This window comes from Cherax quadricarinatus, chromosome 68 (assembly GCF_038502225.1).
Source record: "Cherax quadricarinatus isolate ZL_2023a chromosome 68, ASM3850222v1, whole genome shotgun sequence".
NCBI lineage: Eukaryota > Metazoa > Arthropoda > Malacostraca > Decapoda > Parastacidae > Cherax > Cherax quadricarinatus.
The window spans coordinates 7,523,410-7,545,979 of NC_091359.1; the positions used below are offsets into that span (position 1 = coordinate 7,523,410).

A 22,570-nucleotide genomic window follows, 5' to 3' on the forward strand; every position below is an offset into this window, starting at 1 on the left:
CGAAGGAAACGAAACATTACCTCTCTCACTCTTGGTCTGATGCGCACCAACCGCAACCTTACCCAAATGTCTCCCCATTCATACATTGGGTATATGCCCTTAACATGTGCAATCACCCTCACCCCTACAGCACGCTCCAGAACACCTACCCGTATCCTAGACGGATCTCTAACATACAATAAAGCTCGCAGCACATCCTCACACTCTTTCATCTCTGATCCTACCCACCACCTTCGTGCCTCCTCATATAATGCTGGCACACCCTTCCCCACACGACCGTCCACTCGGAGAACCCCCCTCTTCAAATATATACACTTAACCCTCAATCTTATATGTATTAAACCCAATCCACCTTTGTCAACCGGTAGCATAACAACACTTCTACCCAACCAGTCACACCCAGAACCCCATATATAACGAAAAACCTTTTTTAGCATTCTAGTTATGTCTGGTCCTGCCAACGGATATACTGCTGCCACATGCCAGACCATACTATATAACAGTACATTCACCACTATTACACGTTGATGTATTGTCAAATGCATGGGTCTCAAAACATTTAACCTACCCACCAATCTATCCACTACCCTCCCAGAATTAACCATCCGTGCCTCCCCGGCATTCCCCATATAAATTATCCCACACACGTTTAGAACTATCCAGCACACACCAACGCACAGCTGTTTCCCATCGCGCCCTCCCTGCCGAATTCCCTAAGACCAATAATTTCGATTTCTCCACATTCACTTTTAAACCTGTAACTCCTTCAAAACCACCAATTACATCCTCCACTTCATGTAAACTTTCCTCCCTGCTCATTAGAATTGTGGTATCATCCACATACCCTATTCCCATCGCTCCATTCTCCACACCACGATCCACCCCTAAACATTGCCCTACTGCCCTGTAAAAAGGGTCCTGTATACAAGGAAACAACAACAGTTGAGACAGAGGACAACCCTGCCTTATGCGTCTACCCATTGAAACCCATTCACCCAATTTCCCATTCAGCTGCACACGTACACCTACCCTATTATACAAAGTCTCAATCCAACGTACCATCTCTTCCCCAAAACCCTGCCTCCTTAAGATATGCCACAGTGCCTCTCGTTCTACGCAATCATACGCAGCCTGCCAATCCAATGCTAAGACACCTCCCCCCTTTATTCTCCCCCTCCATACTTTCCACAAAATCTTTTATTATTCCATGTCCCTCATACATCGTCCTCCCAGGCACCCCATACTGACCTCTCGCAGCAACCCTATCTATCACGCACTTGAGCCTGTTCCCCAAGATTTTTGCGAATATCTTACAATCAGCACACAACGACAACGCCCTGTAGTTCTGCACTGTCGTAGGGCCTTCCCCTTTCGGAATCAAAACTACTACTGCAGTACGGTACGCTGCAACTCACCCATCCTCCCCTGACCTTTCATCACATTCATCAGGTTCACTAAAAAATCCTTCAACACACTCCAATGCTTTACATAGAATTCACAAGGTAACCCATCTATACCTGGCGCTTTACTTCTTGCCATATTCTCCAAAGCTCTCCATACCTCCCCCTCTTCAATATCCCCTCCCAATGCCATACGATCACTTCCACTCAGCACACAAGATACATTCTCTCCCAATCTCTCTAAATCCTCACTGTTCACTCCTACACTCTGCAAATATTTTCCAAACCAACTATCCAGAAAACCACTCATACCCTCAGTAGTAGTTTGCAACTCCTGACCCTTCGTATACCCACCTAAGTTCTCGTGTACTACCAGCTTATCAATTTCTATTGCCAACCTGCGTCTCCGCTGACCCCGTAACAAACAGGCTAACGGCCTGTCACCCCAAATTGCCTCCTGTAACCCACCTTGCACCCTCGCCTCGTCAAATCTCTCATTGTGCACATCCCTTATCTGCCACTTTAACGTTTCAGTTTCCTCCATTGGATATACACCTTTCACAGCACCCCTCTGATAACAACCCTGCAACTGCCCCTCTAAATACTGTTGAAGCCCATATGTCATCCATGCCTCATTCTTTCCCCTTCGCACATAATATTGCCTGATCCTACTCTTCGTAACCCCATCCCACCACCCCAATAAATCGCTTGCACTCTTACCCCCACCCCATAAGTCCTCCCACAAACTTTCAAAATCCCCTCCCTCCACCCCCTCACCCAGTAGTCGTACATTCAGCTTCCAGTACCCCAAATACCTCTTGGGCAAACCGTCCCAATTTAAATCAGCATAAACCACCCTATGATGTGAATAAACGACATTCATCGTCTGCACCCGCGTCACCCTCACTCCCCTTGTCACATACAACCTATCTAATCGTGCAACATATCCCTGTCTATGAAATGTGTGCTCTATCTTGCAATCCCCTCCATCAACTATATCCCTCAATCCCACACCTCTCAATAGATCCCCTAAACCTGCCAAAAAACACCCTGCCCCTCTCGGTTCCACATCCTTCCTTCGCACCACACAGTTCCAGTCGCCACCAGCTATTGTCACTGACGGTAATGACCGCAAATAACATACCAATACGTTATTCACAAATTCATTCTTTACCCTTACATTCTCAACCGACACATACACACAAACAACTGACATCCTCTCACCTCTCCACCACCCATCTATTCTTAACACACGACCCCCCCCCCCTTCACTCCTAAGAACAACAAACGGGCTCGTCTCTCGGATCAGGATACCCATCCCTCCCTTCATTCGCTCCGAATACATAACAAACACTCTGTACCCATCCACCTCCAATTCCTTTCCCAGCTTGAAATTATGTTCCTGCACAAAAACAATGTCTATAGCATAACGTCTTAAAAATCCCTTTACCCGCATACGCTTCTCACTCGCACACAATCCATTAATATTCACTGTCATGCACCGGAAGCCTACTTATGTGATTTCACCCTGTGCCCCAGTTCACCTTTCACCGACACGCTTCCAGTGTGTCTGCTTCGTCGACTTTTCTCTCCACTGCCCACTTGTGGCTTCCCCTGATCCAACACCGGACCAGGCGTACCTTTAGAGCTCCCACGAACCCACGGCTTTTTCCCCGATGTCCGTGCCGGGGTCAAAATGTCATCCGAGTCGGAATACGTCGCCGCCCTCTTACGGTTGACACTCTCTGCATCCATTTTTAACTCACTGGGTGCCTCCCTTTGAATGTCAGCATTCACCTCAATCACTTCCACCACTCCTGGCGAGTCATCTGCCATGTTCGCCAATCTTCCAAGTTGCTCATCTTCAATCTGAACAGTACTCCTCACCATACGCAAGTTATCCTCAGAAACCTTCTTCTCAAAGGATTTGTCCTTCACGTTCACCAGTAGGCCTTCCTCTACCCGCAAGTCACCAATCTGCACAGTCTTCCCGTTCTCCAAGGCAGATGCCTCATTTCCCACTAACTGTGACAGTGATGGGCTGGTACCCACCAGTGGCAGGTCGCGCTCCACTTCCTCACTCCAGGAAGTTCCACTTCTATGTACAGGTGACTCATCAGCATGACCCACCTCCGGTTCTGGTTCTTTCACCATCGCACTACCTAAGTCCTGTCTCCTCTGCCATCTCCCACACTGGGCCGCCATACGATCACACGCACCACATAACCTACACGTCTTCTGCTGCCCAGCGTAGTACACCATTACCTGCGTCCTAAATGCGTCCAGTATGACGTAAGACGGGATGGAATGCCTCAACGTCACGTAGATCGCGAACGTACCATCCGGCAAGCTGGCATACGCCCCATCCGTCCATTTACCGGCCATAGTCAGGTGTACAGGTCCATACCGTTCAAATGCATTCCGCAGATCAGTCTCGTCCGCCTCAAATGGCACATTTCGGACTTTCACCCACGTGTAATTCCTAGACACGTCGACGAGTCGAACACGTATCGCCGAATTAACGTCCACGCTCCTGTCCTGGTACTTGTCAACCAGCCGTTCATACACTCTCGCTGATCTCAACTTGACGAAAATACGACAGGCACCATTTAGCGCCACACCATCCAGTTCTTGATCCGCAACACCACAGGTGTCACGGATAATTTTCGGTAAAAGCACTTGTGCAGACTGAGGCGTTATTGCACCACGCACCAATTCAAGGCACACCGTGTGCATACGTCTTCTCACAGACTGCGCCATGTTGTGAAAATATAAGTCTCCTCCAATGGCCAGCAGAGGGCAGTAGTCACACGTCTGCAGTCTGCTCAGGTCAAGCGGTGAATGATTCCTTTGGGGTTTAGGTCTCTTGGCATTGGGGCCAAGGCTGAATATGTAAAGCAGTGGTTCCTTAGGGAGGGTGGGGAGAGGGGAGTCTGGGTGCGTCAGGTAATGGTAGATATACGTAAATGGTGGAGTGGCAGAGAATTAATAGTGTGAGGACATGTTGCGTTTGTTGTTGAAGTTGAAAAATGTTGAAAGGATCAGGGTGGGGCAGATGATGTGGATAAGTTTCCATAGGGAAATTGTGCAGGGGGTGTGTATATGTATTCCTGCTGTATAATTGGGTGGAAATATGGGATGGTTTTTGTAAGCTCAAGTTGTGACCGAGGGTTTGCTAATTAGTGTACAGATTTATCATGGGAATTTTAGCATCAAAATCGGTTTTAAGTAGGATGGGTTTGGCAAGAGGTGAATTGTGAGGTGAATTATTTGCGTTGTGGTGTAGAAGAAACTTTTTTTTTTTTTTTTTTTTTTTTTTTTTTTTTTTTTTTTGTGTGTGAAAAATTGGAAGAGGTTTGTATGTGGTTAGGGAGTGTTTCAGGGTTTCTTAGGGGGGGAAATTTTTCGACTGTACGGGTTTTAACCTTGGAAGTTAGTGGAGTGTCAAGGGAGGTAAGAAGAGCAATATTGTATGTGGTGGCTGATTGCCTATATATATCATGGGGTATGAGGGAAACCGAGGGAGCAGTTAGGGTTAAGGCGATTGCAGCAGGGATTTATAGAACATCTTGTAGGAATAGAATCGTTTATGGTGGGAGGTGGGGTACCGTTTTTCCTGCAAGCTATAGGAGTGTTACAGTACAGCGGTTACTGCGACTGAGAGGGGGGGAGAGGGGTTGGAGTCAACTGGCGGTAGCACCCTAAGGTACGTTAGGAACGTTAGGGCGGAAGGCGAGAGTTAATAAGTTACACGTTTTGTAGTTACGGTAAGTTATTTGTGCTTGAGAGTGTATGGATGTGATGGCATTGTGTGACTGAGTTGTTGGTTTGTTGAAAGTTTGGTCATTACATCGCTGTATAGCCCTTGTGGCTTAGCGCTTCTTTTTGATAATACAGTGGACCCCCGCATACCGTTGACAGAACGTTAAATCCGCATACCGATAGATTTTATCGCTAAGATTTTGCCTCGCAAACCGCTAAAAAACCTGCTCAACGCTATTCGTTCGAGACGCGTCTAATGTGCGGTCTGAGCCAGCCTCACATGTTCTGCAGGTGGCATTGTTTACCAGGCAGCTTCCGCCGTAACATCCAAGCACACAATCGGAACATTTCGTATTATTACAGTGTTTTTGGTGATTTTATCTGCAAAATAAGTGACCATGGGCCCCAAGAAAGGTTCTAGTGCCAACCCTACAGGAATAAGGGTGAGAATTACTATAGAGATGAAAGAAATCATTGCTAAGTATGAAAGTGGAGTGCGTGTCTCTGAGCTGGCCAGGTTGTACAGTAAACCCCAATCAACCATCGCTGCTATTGTGTCCAAGAAAACGGCAATCAAGGAAGCTGTTCTTGCCAAAGGTTCAACTGTGTTTTCGAAACAGAGATCGCAAGTGATAGAAGATGTTGAGAGACTCTTATTGGTGTGGATAAATGAAAAACAGATAGCAGGAGATAGCATCTGTCAAGTGATCATAAGTGAAAAGGCTAGGAAGTTGCATAAGGATTTAATTAAAAAAATGCCTGCAACTAGTGATGATGTGAGTGAATTTAAGGCCAGCAAATGTTGGTTTAAGAGATTTAAGAAGTGTAGTGGCATACATAGTGTGATAAGGCATGGTGAGGCTGCCAGTTTGGACCACAAAGCAGCTGAAAAATATGTGCAAGAATTCAAGGAGTACATAGACAGTGAAGGACTGAAACCTGAACAAGTGTTTAATTGTGATGAAACAGGCCTGTTTTGGAAGAAAATGCCAAGCAGGATCTACATTACTTAGGAGGAAAAGGCACTCCCAGGACATAAGCCTATGAAAGACAGGTTTACTCTTGTCATGTGTTCCAATGCTAGTGGTGATTGCAAAGTGAAGCCTTTATTAGTGTATCACTCTGAAACTCCCAGAGCGGCGCTCAGGCAAAAGAATATCCTCAAGGGTAATTTGTGTGTGCTGTGGAGGGCAAACAGTAAGGCATGGGTCACTAAGGACTTTTTCTATGACTGGTTACACCAAGCATTTGCCCCCATTGTGAAAAATTACCTAACTGAAAAGAAATTAGACCTTAAGTGCCTCCTGGTATTAGACAATGCCCCTGGTCATCCTACAGACGTGGCAGAGCGATTTTGTGGGGACATGAGCTTCCTTAAGGTGAAGTTTTTGCCTCCTAATACCACTCCTCTCCTGCAGCCCATGGACCAGCAGGTTATTGCAAACTTGAAAAAACTGTACACAAAAGCTCTGTTTGAAAGGTGCTTTGTAGTGACTTTAGAAACTCAATTGACTCTTAAGAGAGTTTTGGAGAGATCAATTTAATATCCTCAATTGTGTAAACCTTATAGGTAAGGCTTGGGAGGGAGTGACTAAGAGGACCTTGAACTCTACTTGGAAGAAACTGTGGCCAGAATGTGTAGACCAAAGGGATTTTGAAGGGTTTGAGGCTAACCATGGGAATCCTATGCCAGTTGAGGAATCCATTGTGGCATTGTGTTTGACGTATCTATATGCATAAATTCTAGCGGCTTCAAATCAAGCAGGAGAAAGCTGGTAGGCCCACATGTGAGAGAATGGGTCTCCATGGTTAGTGTGCAGCATATAAAAAAAATCGGGGAGCCAGTGGTGCATTGTGGGAATACCATTTCAGTCGTCCTTTTTCAGCATGTCTAGCGTTAGTTAGTTTAATATATTTATTATTCACCCCATACCCATCCTGTGTGCGGTAGTCAAAAGATTACAGAGGTACATAATTGGTCCAGGGACGACTCAAAAGTTTTGATAGCTGAGCAAGTTACAGAGGTAATGAATTTACAATTTACAAAGGTAATGAACTCACAAATTACAAAGGTAATGAACTCCGGGTAGGTCTAGTCACAATCATGACAAGTTACAAAGGTATTTACAGATTACAGAGGTGCGTAATGGATCCAGGGACTGGGCCCCAAAGTTTGGATGGCTGAATTAGGTACAAGGTAATGAACTCACAAGTTACAAAGGTAATGAATACTGTAAGAATGGTTACTTACGTTTATACATGGCTACAATCATGAACAAATTATAGTGTAGTGAGCAATTCACACTTCCACACCCGGTCATAACTGTAATGAGTTATTGGTGCAAATATTGATTGTTGAGTCACACACACACATGCACACATGTGGTAATACTTTATTTACAGCTAGCAAAGTCATGGTATTTCTCCAGAATGGTCTGCAATATACCACTGTGGATAAAATACTTTGCCATTTCTTGAACATTTCTGAGTGAGTTGTTTCTAAATTCATTAATTTTATCACACTCCAGTACATAATGACGCAGGGTGTGACAATAGTCCATCTGGCAAAGTTTACATTTCGTTTGGTCTACATCTGGTGGTGGTGATGATGATGATGATGATGATGATGATTTAACCTGCCAAAGATACTTGTAACCCAGCCGGAGCTGGGCAGTAGTGACATCCAAGAGTCTGCTTATTTTGTTGGATGCACCATAGACATGTGGCTCCTCCTGCATGATAGAGTGATGATAGATGGACTCACTGGTGTCAATCTCCCTGAGCCTTAAGTCCATAAAATTCAGTTGAAGTTCTTTTCGTATTATTGTTCTCAAACTACTACCTGACAAGCCAAGATTGTAATCTACTCCCTCTTTGAAAGCATACAGCTTAGCCAATTTATCAGTTGTATTATGCATCTGAAGACCAATGTGAGATGGAATCCACAGCATATGCACTCTGACTCCACTGTCCACAATCCTACCATACCTGTGTCTGGCTTCTGACACAAGCATGCCACAATTTATGCTTAATGAGTTGAGAGCATTTATGGATGACAGAGAATCAATTCCAATTAAACTGTCAATCTTTGATACATAGATGTATTTCAGTGCAAGGAGTATGGCAAACAGTTGTGTCTGAAGGGTAGAGGCCCAATTATTGATGCGTGCTTCAATTTCTTTAAGAGAGCCATCACTCTACGACAACAGCAGCAGCAGCAGCACTACCAGCTGCACCAGTGGATTGGTGAACAGAACCATCAGCGTAAATAATTTGCGAGAGTGTGTGTGTGTTGTGTGACTAAGTTATCAATACAGCTTAAGGCCTCATGTTTGGCTTCAAGGCGAAGTTTTGGTTATGATTTAAGAAGTAGTTAAGTGAGGAAATTGAGTGGTAAATACTCTCCTGACCCGGCTCCTGTTCTACGGGTCACTGGTGTTGATATAGCAAACCCTCTCGACGTTGCCATTGAACTTGGCACACATCTGGTCCGTATTTCCCGAGGGCTCCATCTATGCCCCTCGTTTCTTTCCTCAAAGTCTGCCAGAGAGTTAGTACCCTTGGACTTTTCTTCTCTCGGAGAAGAACAGTATAATGTGCCTTTTACACTTCAAGAACTGGAGGCAACGCTCTCAGCTTGCCGATCATCGGCAGCTGGGCCTGATGACATTCATATTCGTATGTTACAACATTTACATCGGTCAGCCCTTGTAGTCCTCTTACACCTCTTCAATCTTATTTGGGCACAAGGAGTTCTTCCCCAGCTGTGGAAATCTGCCATTGTTCTCCCTTTCCGCAAACCGGGTACTACAGGACATGATGCCTCCCACTATCGCCCCATCGCTCTTACAAGTGCAGTTTGCAAAGTGATGGAACGCCTCGTAAATCGACGTTTAATGTGGTATTTAGAGACTCACAACAGTCTCTCCGCTAGTCAATATGGCTTTCGTAAGGGTCGTTCTACCATAGACCCCTTACTACGCTTGGATACGTATGTTCGTAATGCCTTTGCGAATAATCACTCAGTTATTGCCATATTTTTTGACCTTGAGAAGGCATATGACACAACTTGGAGGTATAATATTTTGGCCCAGGCCCATTCCTTAGGCCTCCGAGGCAATCTACCATCCTTCCTTAAGAACTTTTTAACTGACAGACATTTCCGTGTTCGAGTCAATAATGTTCTTTCCCCGGACTTCGTCCAAGCTGAAGGTGTCCCTCAGGGATGTGTTCTAAGCACAACACTTTTTCTCCTTGCTATAAATGATTTGGCCTCTGTTCTTCCACCCAATATTTGGTCATCACTCTATGTTGATGACTTCGCTATTGCTTGTGCAGGCGCTGACTGTCACCTTATTGCAGTTTCTCTCCAGCATGCGGTCGACCGTGTTTCCACTTGGGCCACCACACATGGGTTTAAATTTTCAAGTACCAAAACTCACCAAATTACTTTCACTAGACGCTCTGTTATCTCCGATCATCCTTTGTATCTCTATGGCTCCCGTATCCCCGAACGTGATACAGTCAGGTTTCTAGGCCTTCTCTTTGACCGTCGGTTAACCTGGAAACCTCACATTACCTCTCTGAAGGCAACTTGTCACAGCCGGCTAAACCTTCTTAAAACCCTTGCTCATCTTTCCTGGGGAGCTGATCGTCGAACTCTGCTTCGCCTACATTCAGCCCTCGTTTTATCGAAACTCGATTATGGTGACCAGATTTATTCCGCGGCCTCTCCTGCTACTCTCTCTAGCCTTAACTCTATCCATCACCAAGGCTTACGTTTGTGCCTTGGTGCTTTTCGCTCTTCCCCTGTTGAGAGCCTCTATACAGAAGCAAATGTTCCATCCTTGTCTGATCGCCGTGATGCCCATTGCCTTCGTTACTATGTACGCTCTCACGATCTACACAATCCTTCCATTTATAGAATGGTCACCGATATTAGTAGACATTCTTTATTCGTTCGCCGCCCCTGTTTGCTCCGTCCCTTTTCTCTTCGCCTACATTCACTCTTGTCTTCCCTTCAGTTACCACCTTTATATGTTCATGTAGCATCTCACTTTTCCCTACCCCCCTGGGAAGTTCCAGCTGTTCGGGTCTGTTCTTTCTCACTCCCTTGCTCGAAAGCTCAACTGCCTACGGTGGCTTCCCGCTCTCTTTTTCTTGATCACTTCCACTCCCATTCTCATGCCACCGCTGTGTACACAGATGGCTCTAAGTCTTCAGACGGCGTCGGATTCGCAGCAGTGTTTCCGGACAGCGTCGTACGAGGGCATTTACTATCTTCAGCTAGCATTTTTACTGCTGAACTGTATGCCATTCTTGCAGCACTTATTCGTATCGCATCTATGCCTGTGTCATCATTTGTAGTAGTCTCAGACTCCCTTAGTGCTCTACAGGCTATATGAAACTTTGATACATCTCATCCCCTAGTTCTCCGTATCCAACTTTGGCTACGCCGTATCTCTACCAAACATAAAGATATTGTTTTTTGTTGGGTCCCTGGTCATGTCGACGTACAGGGCAATGAACAGGCAGACACTGCTGCGCGGTCAGCAGTATATGACCTACCAATTTCCTATCGAGGTGTTCCATTTCTGGACTATTTTGCTGCAATAGCTACCCACCTTCGCACCCGTTGGCAACAACGTTGGTCAACTCTGCTCGGTAACAAACTTCATTCTATTAAACCGAGCATAGGTTACTGGCCGTCTTCTTGTCATCAGTGCCGAAGTTGGGAGACCACTCTCTCCCGCCTTCGCATTGGCCACACTCGTCTTACTCATGGGTATCTCATGGAGAGGCACCCTGTTCCTGTCTGTGAGCAGTGTCAAGTTCCAGTATCGATTAGCCACATTCTGTTAGACTGCCCTCTCTATCAACGAGCACGCAGAATTTACCTCCAACGTCGTCTTCGTTCTACTACTCTCTCTTTACCTTCCCTTCTTGCTGATGGACCCTCCTTTAATCCTGACTCTCTCATTGACTTCTTGACAACGACTGATTTACTCCACAAACTCTGATGATACTTTTCGCACTCCCCTCAGCCCTTTCTGGTTCAGTCTCTTGCTGCCCTTTACCCTTTCACCATCCACTGCCCCGCTGTTATCCGTAACCTGTTGCTCATCCATCTCCCTTTTGCCACCTGATGCCCTCACTTCCTTCCTGCCCTGCAGCGCTGTATAGTCCTTGTGGCTTAGCGCTTCTTTTTGATTATAATAATAATAATTAAGAAGTAGTTTGGGGGGAAATGGAGGAATGGTAGTTTGGAATGGGGTAATATTCCATGGAGTGGAGAAGTGCCGCTGTTGCCTTACTTGACATAGATCATGTATCTGATTCATGCGGAGGTCGGTTCCAGTTTTTTCGATCCATCTGGAGGAGTGTTCACCAGTGCTGAGGAAAGTTTGGATGGCTTCTGTGCAGGGGTTTGAATGAGCTTGTCTGAGCATATTAATTAACCCCAATTAGGATATTTCTTTCAGTAACACGATCTCTGATGCTTTGAATATCAAGTTCTTTTTGCATATTTAAAATTTTGGCAGTACGAGGGCATCCTAAAATGATCCTCATTACTTCATTCTGCAGTTTTTCCAGCCCTCCAAGCCAGACACAAGAGCAAGTAGTGGCGCAGCATAATCAACCAATGATCTAATATAAGGAAGATACATCATTTTCACAATTTTAACATTAGCACCATACCTGGGGTGAAACCCAGCCACAACTCTAAGTGCTCTTAGTCTTTCTTTGTATTGGCGACAAAGTCTTGTTACAACAGGTCCAAGTAGTGGAACCTCAAAGCCTAGATACCTGTATCTGCTTACATATTCTAGAAGAGACCCATCATGCAACTTGATCTGACGAACTGTGCCTCTCTGTCGAGGAGGACGCCTATTGAGTATCTTTTTTTTTGTCAGTAGAGATTATCAACCCCAGGTCCTGACACGAGGCTAGTACATGATTAAGAATGTTTTGGGTATTGGAGAATTCGGTGGTGTGAATCATTATATCATCAGCAAAACTAATCATATAATGATGGGGCTGACTAGGCATAGCATTAAGTAATGCATTAATTAGAATATTGAACAGTGTGGGACTGAGCACACCTCCCTGTGGTGTTCCTAATTCAAAGTCTTTAGTTACACTTGTATGTCCCTGGAACAACACAGACGATTTTCTGTTTGACAGGTAGCTTTTAATCCAGTGGAGAAGCCATCCTCCAACATCCATTCTGGCAAGTTCACTAATGATTACATGTCGGTTGGCTACATCGAAAGCGGATTTAAGGTCAAGGAAGGTAGTATATGAGTTGTCAGTGTGCAGAGTGAGAAATGTGGCTATGCAATGATGCACGCTCCTTCCATACATGAAACCATGTAACCGGGGAGACAAAAATTATTTGATTCTGTACATAGGCGATTAAGAATCATTCTCTCAAATGTTTTACACAAGCAGCTAGTAAGAGATATTGGGCGAAATACATTTTATTGATTGGGCTTAGGAATTGGAATGATGAGGCTATTGGTCAAAGATTGAGGGAGCTCCCCAGTTACATAGCTCATGTTATATAATTCAAGTAATGGATTACCTGGTACTCGACACAGCAATCTGAGTATGTTGTAAGTAATACGATCCTCACCAGGCGACGTGGAGTTGCCCTTAGTGCTGCATCAAGTTCATAATTAGTGAAAGGAATGTTGCAATCATCTGCCTTGCTGAGCATAAAGCAAACAAGTCTCTCCCTTGCATCATATTTGTCATTTAATTTTGCCTGTGTGGTATTGTGAAGATTAACATAGCTAGATGTAGCAGCCCAAGCATTGACTAACTCATTCGCCCTATGTAAGGGATGAGGGTGCGCGATCTGCCCAGTTCTGTTACCCTTAATTCTATTTATGTCCCTCCATGCTCGGCTAAGTGGGGTGTGAGCATTAAGACCGTTGACAAATTTTTCCCAGTCTGTCTATCGGTAAGAAATATGTGACTCCCCAGCAAATCTGGGACTCTTCTCTTCCCATGTGATGCTCTAACATAGATGGAAGTGTCATTGAAGATCAATTTCATGATTTCGAGGAGTTTGAGACCAAAAGCAATGGAGGAGGAGGAGGAGGAAGGAAGAGGAAGAAGAGGAGGAGGAAAGGAGGAGGAGGAGGAGGAAGGAGGGAGGTGGAGGAAGGAGGGAGGTGGAGGAAGGAGGGAGGAGGAGGAGGAGGAGGAGGAGGAGGAGGAATAATAATAATAATATGTAATATGTTCCCTTGAGGCATGAAAACAGTTCACCCCATGACAGTGACAAGATAAGGGGAGATAACATTTGATAAGAGTTGACCTTTGATGAGCGTAAACGAGGGTGGAGGGAGGGAGGGAGGCAGCTGTCCATCTGTCAAGAGCCAGGAGGAGGAAGAGGAGAAGGAGAAGAAGGAGGAGGAGAAGGAAGAGAAGGAGGAGAAGACAACGACGAACAAACATTTGTCTGTCTGCCAAGCTCCCTGTCTATCCGTCTAGCTCTGTCTCAGAGAGCCATAAGACTGTGTCATCACGTTTACTCACATCATCAAGCAGAGTATAGCATTTTGTCAACATTGACAACATGCCTATGCACTCACCCCTAGGCCCAGACTCGTGGAACTCTGTTTTCATTAAGAACTGCAAGAAACCCCTATCGCGTGCCCTAAGTACACTATGGAGGAGGAGCTTGGAAATGGGTGAAATTCCACAGTCACTTAAAACAACGGATATAACTGCACTCCATAAAGGTGGCAGCAAAGCATTAGCTAAGAACTATAGACCAATAGCTCTGACGTCCCACATCATAAAAGTCTTTGAAAGAGTGCTACGAAGCAGGATTGCAAATCATCTGGATTCCCAAAATCTGCACAATCCAGGGCAACATGGGTTCAGGGCAGGTCGCTTCTGCCTCTCACAACTACTGGATCACTATGACATGGCCTTGGATGCACTGGAAGAAAATCAGAATGCAGATGTAATATACACAGACTTTGCAAAAGCATTTGACAAATGCGATCATGGCGTAATAGCCCATAAAATATGTGCTAAAGGAATATCTGGGAAAGTGGGGAGATAGATGGATCTTCAACTTCCTAACAAATCGAACACAAAGAGTAGTGGTCAACAGAGTTAAATCGGAGGCTGCCATAGTGAAGAGCTCTGTTCCACAAGGCACAGTACTCGCCCCCATCTTATTCCTTATCCTCATATCAGACATAAACAGAGATATACACCACAGCACCGTATCATCCTTTGCGGATGATACTAGGATCTGCATGAGGGTGTCATCTGCTGAGGACGCGGTTAACCTCCAAGAAGATATAAACAAAGTTTTCCAGTGGGCAACGGTAAACAATATGATGTTCAATGAGGACAAATTCCAACTACTCCGTTATGGAAAACTGGAGGAGATAATAACTAGAACAAAGTATACTACTGACTCCGGTCATACAATAGAGGGGAAAAATAATGTAAGGGACCTGGGAATAGTAATGTCTGAGGATCTCACTTTCAAGGATCACAACAGTGCCACGATTGCACGTGCAAAGAAAATGATAGGATGGATAATGAGAACTTTCAAAACGAGAGATGTCAAGCCCATGATGATCCTTTTCAAATCATTTGTTCTCTCTAGGCTAGAATACTGCTGTACATTAACATCTCCATACAAAGCAGGTGAAATCGCAGGTCTAGAGAGTGTACAGAGACCCTTTACTGCACGTATAAGTTCTGTCAAGTACCTTAACTACTGGGAACGCTTGGAAGGACTTGACTTGTACTCGTTGGAACGCAGGAGGGAGAGATATATCATAATCTACACTTTGAAAATCTTGGAAGGAATGGTCCCAAATCTGCACACATAAATCACTCCCTACGAAAGTAAAAGACTGGGCAGGTGATGCAAAATGCTGCCAGTAAAAAGTAGGGGCGCCATTGGTACACTAAGAGAAAACACCATGAGTGTCTGGGGCCCAAAAGTGTTCAACAGCCTCCCATCAAGCATTAGGGGAATTGCCAATAAACCCCTGGCTGCCTTCAAGAGAGAGCTGTACAGATACCTAAAGTCAGTGCCGGATCAGCTGGGATGTGGCTCGTATGTCAGACTGTGTGCGGCCAGCAGTAACAGTCTAGTTGATCAGGCCCTGATCCATTGGGAGGCCTGGTCATAGACCGGGCCGCGGGGGCGTTGATCCCTGGAATAACCTCCAAGTATCCTAGGTAATTTACACTATATATACTTGTATTTATGTGTACCTATGAGACAGAGATAGACAGAGAGAAAGAGAGAGAGAGAGAGATAGAATGTAGGGGAAGCAGCATCCGACCCCATTGTTTTGACAGGCGGGAGGGGGAGTGAGTAATGAGACAATATGTCATTTTGACAGCTACCGACTCCTGACTCAAAACAATTATAAGCCACATACTCACACACAAGACAAGCTTGCTGAATGGTGATAATAGCAATTTTATGAAAGTATTTAGTGACTATATATGTATATATATATATATTATAGAAATGAGAAGCAAGAAGGGAAGGCAGGAATGAAGGAAGGACTAGATGAAAGGAAGGAAAAAAGTAAAGAAGGACAGGTGGAATGCCCTCCAGGTAGCCTCCAGGTAGGAAAGGAATGAAGGAAATTAGAAAGGAAGGAATGATAACCCACGACCATTTACCTAGGATAACTACATAACACAACTGCCTGCTAATAATTTGAAGAAAACTTCTCAGACGAGGTGTTTTGTCTTTACACATAAAAAAAAACTTGCACAAAAATGCACACACACTGATTTTATGTGCGAGGAGTGTAAAACACCACTGTGTATGACACCATGTTTTATGTGTGAGGAGTGTAAAATACCACTGTGTATGACACCATGTTTTATGTGTGAGGAGTGTAAAACAGTACTGTGTATGACACCATGTTTCAAAGAGTTGCACAAGCTGCAGAATTTTTAGGAATATGTTCAGTGACTGTATATTGGTATATATATTATAGAACAATAGTAATAAACAATTTTTTGTATTGTTTGTTTTTGTAAACAAGTTTTGTAAACAATATGTTGATAATTACGTTTGTATGCTTATTGTGTTGTATACAACGAGTGTATATATGTACATTGCACCTTACTTTGTTCTCACAGGGCACATAAATTATGTGAAAAAATAAAATAGTGAAAAAAACAACAAACCTTCAAATACAAGTAAACCAAAGTTTACCGGGTGAGCGGCAGTCGCCGCTGTTGCCATACGCGGTTGATTTTCTGCAAACTTGATGCCTCTATATCTGGGTAAGTACTGATAGGAAAATTTTTTGTTTTGGGACTAAAACAATCAGAAAAATAATTTTAAACATTTTGATAAGAAAAAAGAATTTATTTTTTCGAATATTTTGCGACACCAGGAGACACTTGAGGATTGGGCCTTTCGACAGTCAAAGGGTTAATAATGATTATACGTGGTAGTGTTATGAACTTTGAATTGATTCCATGTCATAAATATGTAATTAGGTCATGTATTGTATAGTGAAGACTTGTATTAGTTGTGGAGTTATGATTTTGTGTAACTGATGTATTGTACATGAAGTTTTTAAATAAAATATAAGAAAGAAAATTTGAGTAGTTGGAGGGGGTCGAGTCAGAGTGGTTGGCACTGGTTCTTTACTGGTCACTACGAGGTGACTGTGATCCTGTTATTTATTAACATTATTATTCTGTTTTTGTTAATTTTAGTATTTTATATGTCGTTGTAATCGGTGTTTATATGATTATAATATAATCCCTAGCAGTGGCATAATTAATTTGATGGTAGTAAGTGGTTTGGCAGGGGTCTTTGATTTGTACTAGAGGCAGAGGTAGGAGTGTTGATGGTATGTATATATGTATGGATAGGTTTAGTGTTTTCCCCTTTATTATAATTAATATTTTTGTTTTGCTATCCATACCTATTGTGTGGGTGGTAATGAAAAATATTACAGAATGGTGGGGTTCAAAGTTTTCAACAAGTTAATTAGATAAGGTAATGAGTCATGTGCGAGATTATACACAGCTGTAATGTTGAAGAAATTACAAAGTAATGAGCTGTATAGCCCTTGTGGCTTGCTTAGCGTTTCTTTTTGATTATAATAATAATACAAAGTAATGAAACGTTTACATGTGCACACGTGGTCATAAGTAATTCAAAGAAAGATTAATTTGGTATTTTTTTGATATAGCAGTGGTATGTTATGAATCATTTGTCGAATAGTTGAGGGAATTGTTTTTGAAGTTATTAATTTTTTTACCATTGTAGTATGTAACGATTGAAAAGTATACATCTGGTGGTGATGATTTCATGGCCCTTAAGATAGTAACTGTTACGAAAGCAGAATCCTACTCTTTTTTTGCCATTTGATATCCCCGCTTCCTTCCTTGCTGCGCTGTATAGCCCTTGTGGTTTAGCGCTTCTTTTTTATTATAATAATAGGGAAGCAGAAAAGAGAATTGGGGAAGTCACTAAGTCACTGACTGACTGACTGACTGACTGACTGACTGACTGACTGATTACCTGCCAGAAACACCAAAGTAGACATTCAGCAATGCCCAGCGTGACGTCATTTTAGTTTATGTCGAGGCTGGTGAAGCAACCTCATCGAGTGTCTTTGTTTACCACATTTCACCGAGTGTATTGGCCTCGTTCATTTTATTTTAAAAAGTGTGTTATGTACAGGTCAGCGAAAGTTAAGACGTCATGCATAACGTGTATTTAGCATGACTTGAATTTGCTGGTAACGTCTCGTGTTGACAGGGAAAGTTTGCTGTTGGGAACATGGACTGTTTACTGATGGTAGTGATTAGATTTAGTTGGTTTGATGCTGGGAATGATTGTAATTTTATTGATGACACTGAATAATTTAGTTTCTTGCCGAGTGACTAATTTATTAGTTACGGAGTTTGATGTATATAGAGACAAGGGTTTAATGTGCTACAGGAGAGAAGGCGTGTTATAACAGTGTTACAATGGGGTCGTATATCATAGTTGTGACATTGGGGTTTGTGATGTGGTAATTGTGATAATTTTGGTTGTGAGAAAATGAAAGTAAAAAGAATATAATTTGCTGTTCTTTTATAATGCTTATATTGTATAATTTACTAATAAAGATTAAAAGTATTGCCTATATATTTGTAGTACCGGACGGATAATGTTAGTACAGTTTGGACGATGGGTAAAGATTATTATAATTAACAAGGTAGTTGAAGTTTTAGCCATCCAGATTGTAATAATTTATGACGTAGCGGGAGATGATGGGTAATATTGATATAGAAGAATTTATTTTGTTGGAAGCACTATAGATATGTGGCTTATTGTATACGACGAAGAATGAATGGATGGATGGATGGACCGACTGACTGACTGACGTCAATGTTTCAGAGTCTAAAGTTAATGGTGTCTATTTGAAGTTTGTTGAAATTAAGTAACAGAGCGAGTATCCAAGGGCGTAATGTATTAATGGGACTTTGAAAGAGTATATGTAGTTTCGTTGAATCAGTTTTAATATGCATGGGAGATTGAGTGGAGATTGTTATTATAATCAAAGTGTTTGTTATTATTATTATTATCAAGGGGGAAGCGCTAAACCCGGAGGATTATACAGCGCCTGGGGGGGGGGGGATGTGGAAAGCATTCAGGCTTAATTCGGGGAACTGGAACACAGATCCAATTCCCTAAATCAAGAGCCCCTCACCAACATAAAGGGACGTTCCTTGAGGGGCCAAAGAAAGTATTAAACTTATAAGGGTCCTACAGGGATGGAATATAGGAAGTGTGTGTTTTAGCGATTCCACTAGAGAATTTTATGATTTTTTTTTTTTTTTTTTGGGGGGGGGGGTCTATGACAATAGTGGTGATTAATAGTTTTAATTTACTGGTTCAAAAATGCTTCGCGTTTTTATTACAATTAGAGCTGTCTGGAAACAAACAAGCAGCCACAACTGTTGTTTCTGTCAAGCGTTTTTTATATGAACATGTATTACTCATTATTAAAGTACAGATGGGCTTGTAGACGTTTGCACATTTGTTTAAAAATATTAGACGAATTTTGAATATTGAGGAATGTCACAGAAACAACGTTAAACAGGATTATGCGCAAGTTTATTGGTGCATATACAAATATTTGCATACATTATGGTATATAGGAGCACGTGTATAGATGGAAGTCCTTTGATGACAAATTTTGACGAGTTAGTCAAAAGATTACAGACGTAATTAGATAATGGGTCTACGGAGTGGGTGTTAAACTTTTGATAGGTGAAGTAAATTGAAAATTAATGACTATTGAACACATTATAGAGTAAGGAGTCATTTACATGTCGAAGCTTGGTGAACTGTTTTAAACGTTAATTGTTTATTGGGTCTCACAGACACCAATAGGCGAGTATATATACACTTTGAGTATACATGGACGAGTAGAAGCACTCGCATATATAAGAGTACATAAAGTACAAATGCAAATATACATACAGAAGCACGCCTACACACTGACGTGGTAATGTTTTCTAGTAACAGATTCGCGACTAAAATAATGTCTTGAGGTAGACTAATGACAAGTTAATAATAGTGGTATTGCATGGCCGTGGTGGTAAGAGGTTCCTTTATGGTTTAGCGAGAGATTTTTGATACAAGGAATGTGATGTTAACCGCTTTGACGTAAAGTTATTCTGTCAGGTGGTGTATGAAGTGTAGTAATTGTAGTAGTAATTTGAGCAGAGGTTGGAAGGAAGCACCGGGATCACTTGTTTTTGTTGTGTGTAGCACTAGAATTGTTGAACTGAGCGTCGTCGGTGTGTTGGTGGTTGGCCATTACACCTTTGATTTGAGCTCTGGTGGTGATAGCACGAGTTAGTTTAGGTAACAAGCTAACTTCCAATATAGCGCATTAATATGATGAAGGATAATTAATGGCATTAGTCAGAAGTGTAATGTGGAAGGTGAAGGTGAGTTAGATTCAGTTGAAGAATTGCTTTTGTAGGGGGAATAAGTTATTTGTTTATGGTGTTTATACGATTTAATATTTGATTTTTTGGATATGTAAGTATTGTGTGGTAAATTAGTTTTAGCTATAAGAGCAGGGTTAAGTTTGACGTTTTCTTGCAGTGTGTAGGAGTTTGGTGAGTAAATTGTTCGAATTAACGGTGGGGTTTCGATGTGAGGAATTAGAGGTAGTTGCGTTTAGGAGTAGTATGATATTTAAAGTAAAGGAATTTAAACTGATAGATTATAGAGTTGTGGGTGTTTGTGGGAAACAATCAATCAATCAATCAATCAGGGTGCAGCATTGGGGTTAAAAAGAGCAGTTATTACCGGGAGACCTCAGTGATATATTTAAAAAACAATATTGAAAATGAAGTTGGTAGTAATTGTAAATGAATTGATGAACAAAGAGAGATAGAGGGCAACGAGTGACTATGTCGTTTAAGGTTTACTGCACAAATAGTAAGAGTTTAAGAAATGAGATGGACGAGGTAAGATTACTTTCAAGTAATATAGATATTATTATTATTATTATAAGAGAGACGTGGTTCAACTTGAAAGATAGAAAAATGCCTTCTGAATGCAACGTAGTTATAAAGTATTGCACAGTGATATGGTGAACAGGAAGGGTGGTGGAGTGGCAATATATGTCAGAGAGAATTGAAATTATCTTAGACATGATATAAGATTAGAAATATGGAACACAGAATCTTTCTGGCTACAGTTTATCGAGGGATTTGACAAATTAATTTTGGGTGAGATTTATAGGTCCCGCAAATATTGATAGGGAGTGCAGTTTTTATGGGACGAAATTCATAAGGCATCTAGATTTGAAAATGTTGTGATAATGTGAGATTTTAACTTGAGACAAATTGATTAGACCAATATGAGAGGAAATATTGAGTCTAGTGAGTGTTGACACGGTTCAGGATTACTTTTTATAACAGGTTATGACAACCAATTAGAGGAAAATGTGCTTTAGTTGATTTTTGCCAACAAAGATTCAGTAGTTAATAATGAAGTTATGGAAAGTGATGACAAATGTCTTAGTTTCAATATATCTTGGAATTACCCAGATAACTAACTAACTAACTAACTGCAATGAAATGTCTGTCCGTCCTAGAATTTCGCTTGGCCGACTTGCTACTTAAAAATGACTTTGGTGGGATAAATTGGGATGTCCTGACTATGGGTCAGGTAGGTGATGTTTGTTGCTAGTATGACTTTTTGAGCATAGTTGTAGGTGTCCAGACAATTTTTTTTGAGAGTAGGGAAATTAGATGTAACAAAAGTGATGGTAAATGGATGAACGATAGATTAAAACATGTTATTGGTCAAAAGAGGTGTATATAGGCGTATCCAAAGAGGGGATGGGCAGTTTAGAAATGAATATATTCAATTAAAGAGAAATAAAGGAATAAGAAAAGTAAAAAGGGATTTTGAGGCTAAGGTGGCAGGGGGGGATTCAAAGACTAACCCAAAAGGGTTGTTTCAGGTATACAGAAATAAGATTAGGGACAAGATTGGCTCACTTGAGAGTAACTAACTGGTCAGATGAGTGATAGTGATAAGGATATGTTTAAAATTATAAATAGCTACTTACTCGATGTTTTCACTTGTGAAAATACTAGTGATTGATATTCCTGAAATAATAATAATTATGTAGAACAGGATGATAAACCATGTACGATTGGGGTAACTAGTGACAGTCCTCAGACAAACTAAAACCTAACAAATGCCCAGGTCGTGATGAATTAAGTTTTTGCAAGGGTGTTAAAGGAATATAAAGAGGAACTTGGCCTACCTTTGGCTAACGTTTTTAACATATCATACAAACTGGCATAATGCGTTATAAGTAGAAAATGGCAAATATAATAATACCTATTTACAAGGCAGGTGAGAGGTCCTTGGGTTGGAAGTATAGACCAATAAGTGTTAGGTCCATAGTGGGGAAAATTTATGGAATCGATAATTGTTGAAGCAATTCGTAGACATCTTGATAGGCACAGATTGACTAATAAATTTCAATACTGTTTTAGAAAGGGGCGTTCCTGTTTTGTTAATTTCCTAACATTTTTCACTAGGTGTTTGTTTGTTTGAGGAGGTAGATCATGGTAATGAATATATTATTTATATAGACTTTGTTTTTGATAGTTGCACACCAGAGGCTATTGAGGAAACTTAAGGCACATGGAACAGGAGAAAATTTTTGCTTGGTAGAGGCATGGCTGATAAATAGGCAGCATAGAATTTTCATAAATGGGGAGAAATGAGAATTGGGGCACGTCGCAAGCGGTCAATGTTGGGCCCGTTGTTGTTTTTGTTGTTAACAATTTACGTAAAGGACATAGATGAGGAAAGAAATAGCGACATGAGCAATTTGGTGATGATACTA

General features: G+C 42.1%; 1 protein-coding gene and 1 long non-coding RNA gene across 6 annotated transcripts in view; one reads left to right on the forward strand and one right to left on the reverse strand.

Moving 5' to 3' along the window:
• LOC128697777 (uncharacterized) overlaps positions 1-22,570 on the reverse strand; it is a 111,934-nt gene that overhangs the window by 38,132 nt on the left and 51,232 nt on the right.
• The window catches only part of LOC128697775 (uncharacterized), a 65,972-nt gene that overhangs the window by 20,599 nt on the left and 22,803 nt on the right, over positions 1-22,570 (forward strand). Inside the window, exon 1 of one of the 5 annotated variants that reach the window (XR_011393936.1) lies at positions 17,767-17,874. The exons of the other annotated variants lie outside the window; for them this stretch is intronic. This is a non-coding gene — a long non-coding RNA (uncharacterized lncRNA). Of the gene's footprint in view, positions 1-17,766; positions 17,875-22,570 lie in introns of those variants that run through there. 5 annotated transcript variants of the gene reach the window in all.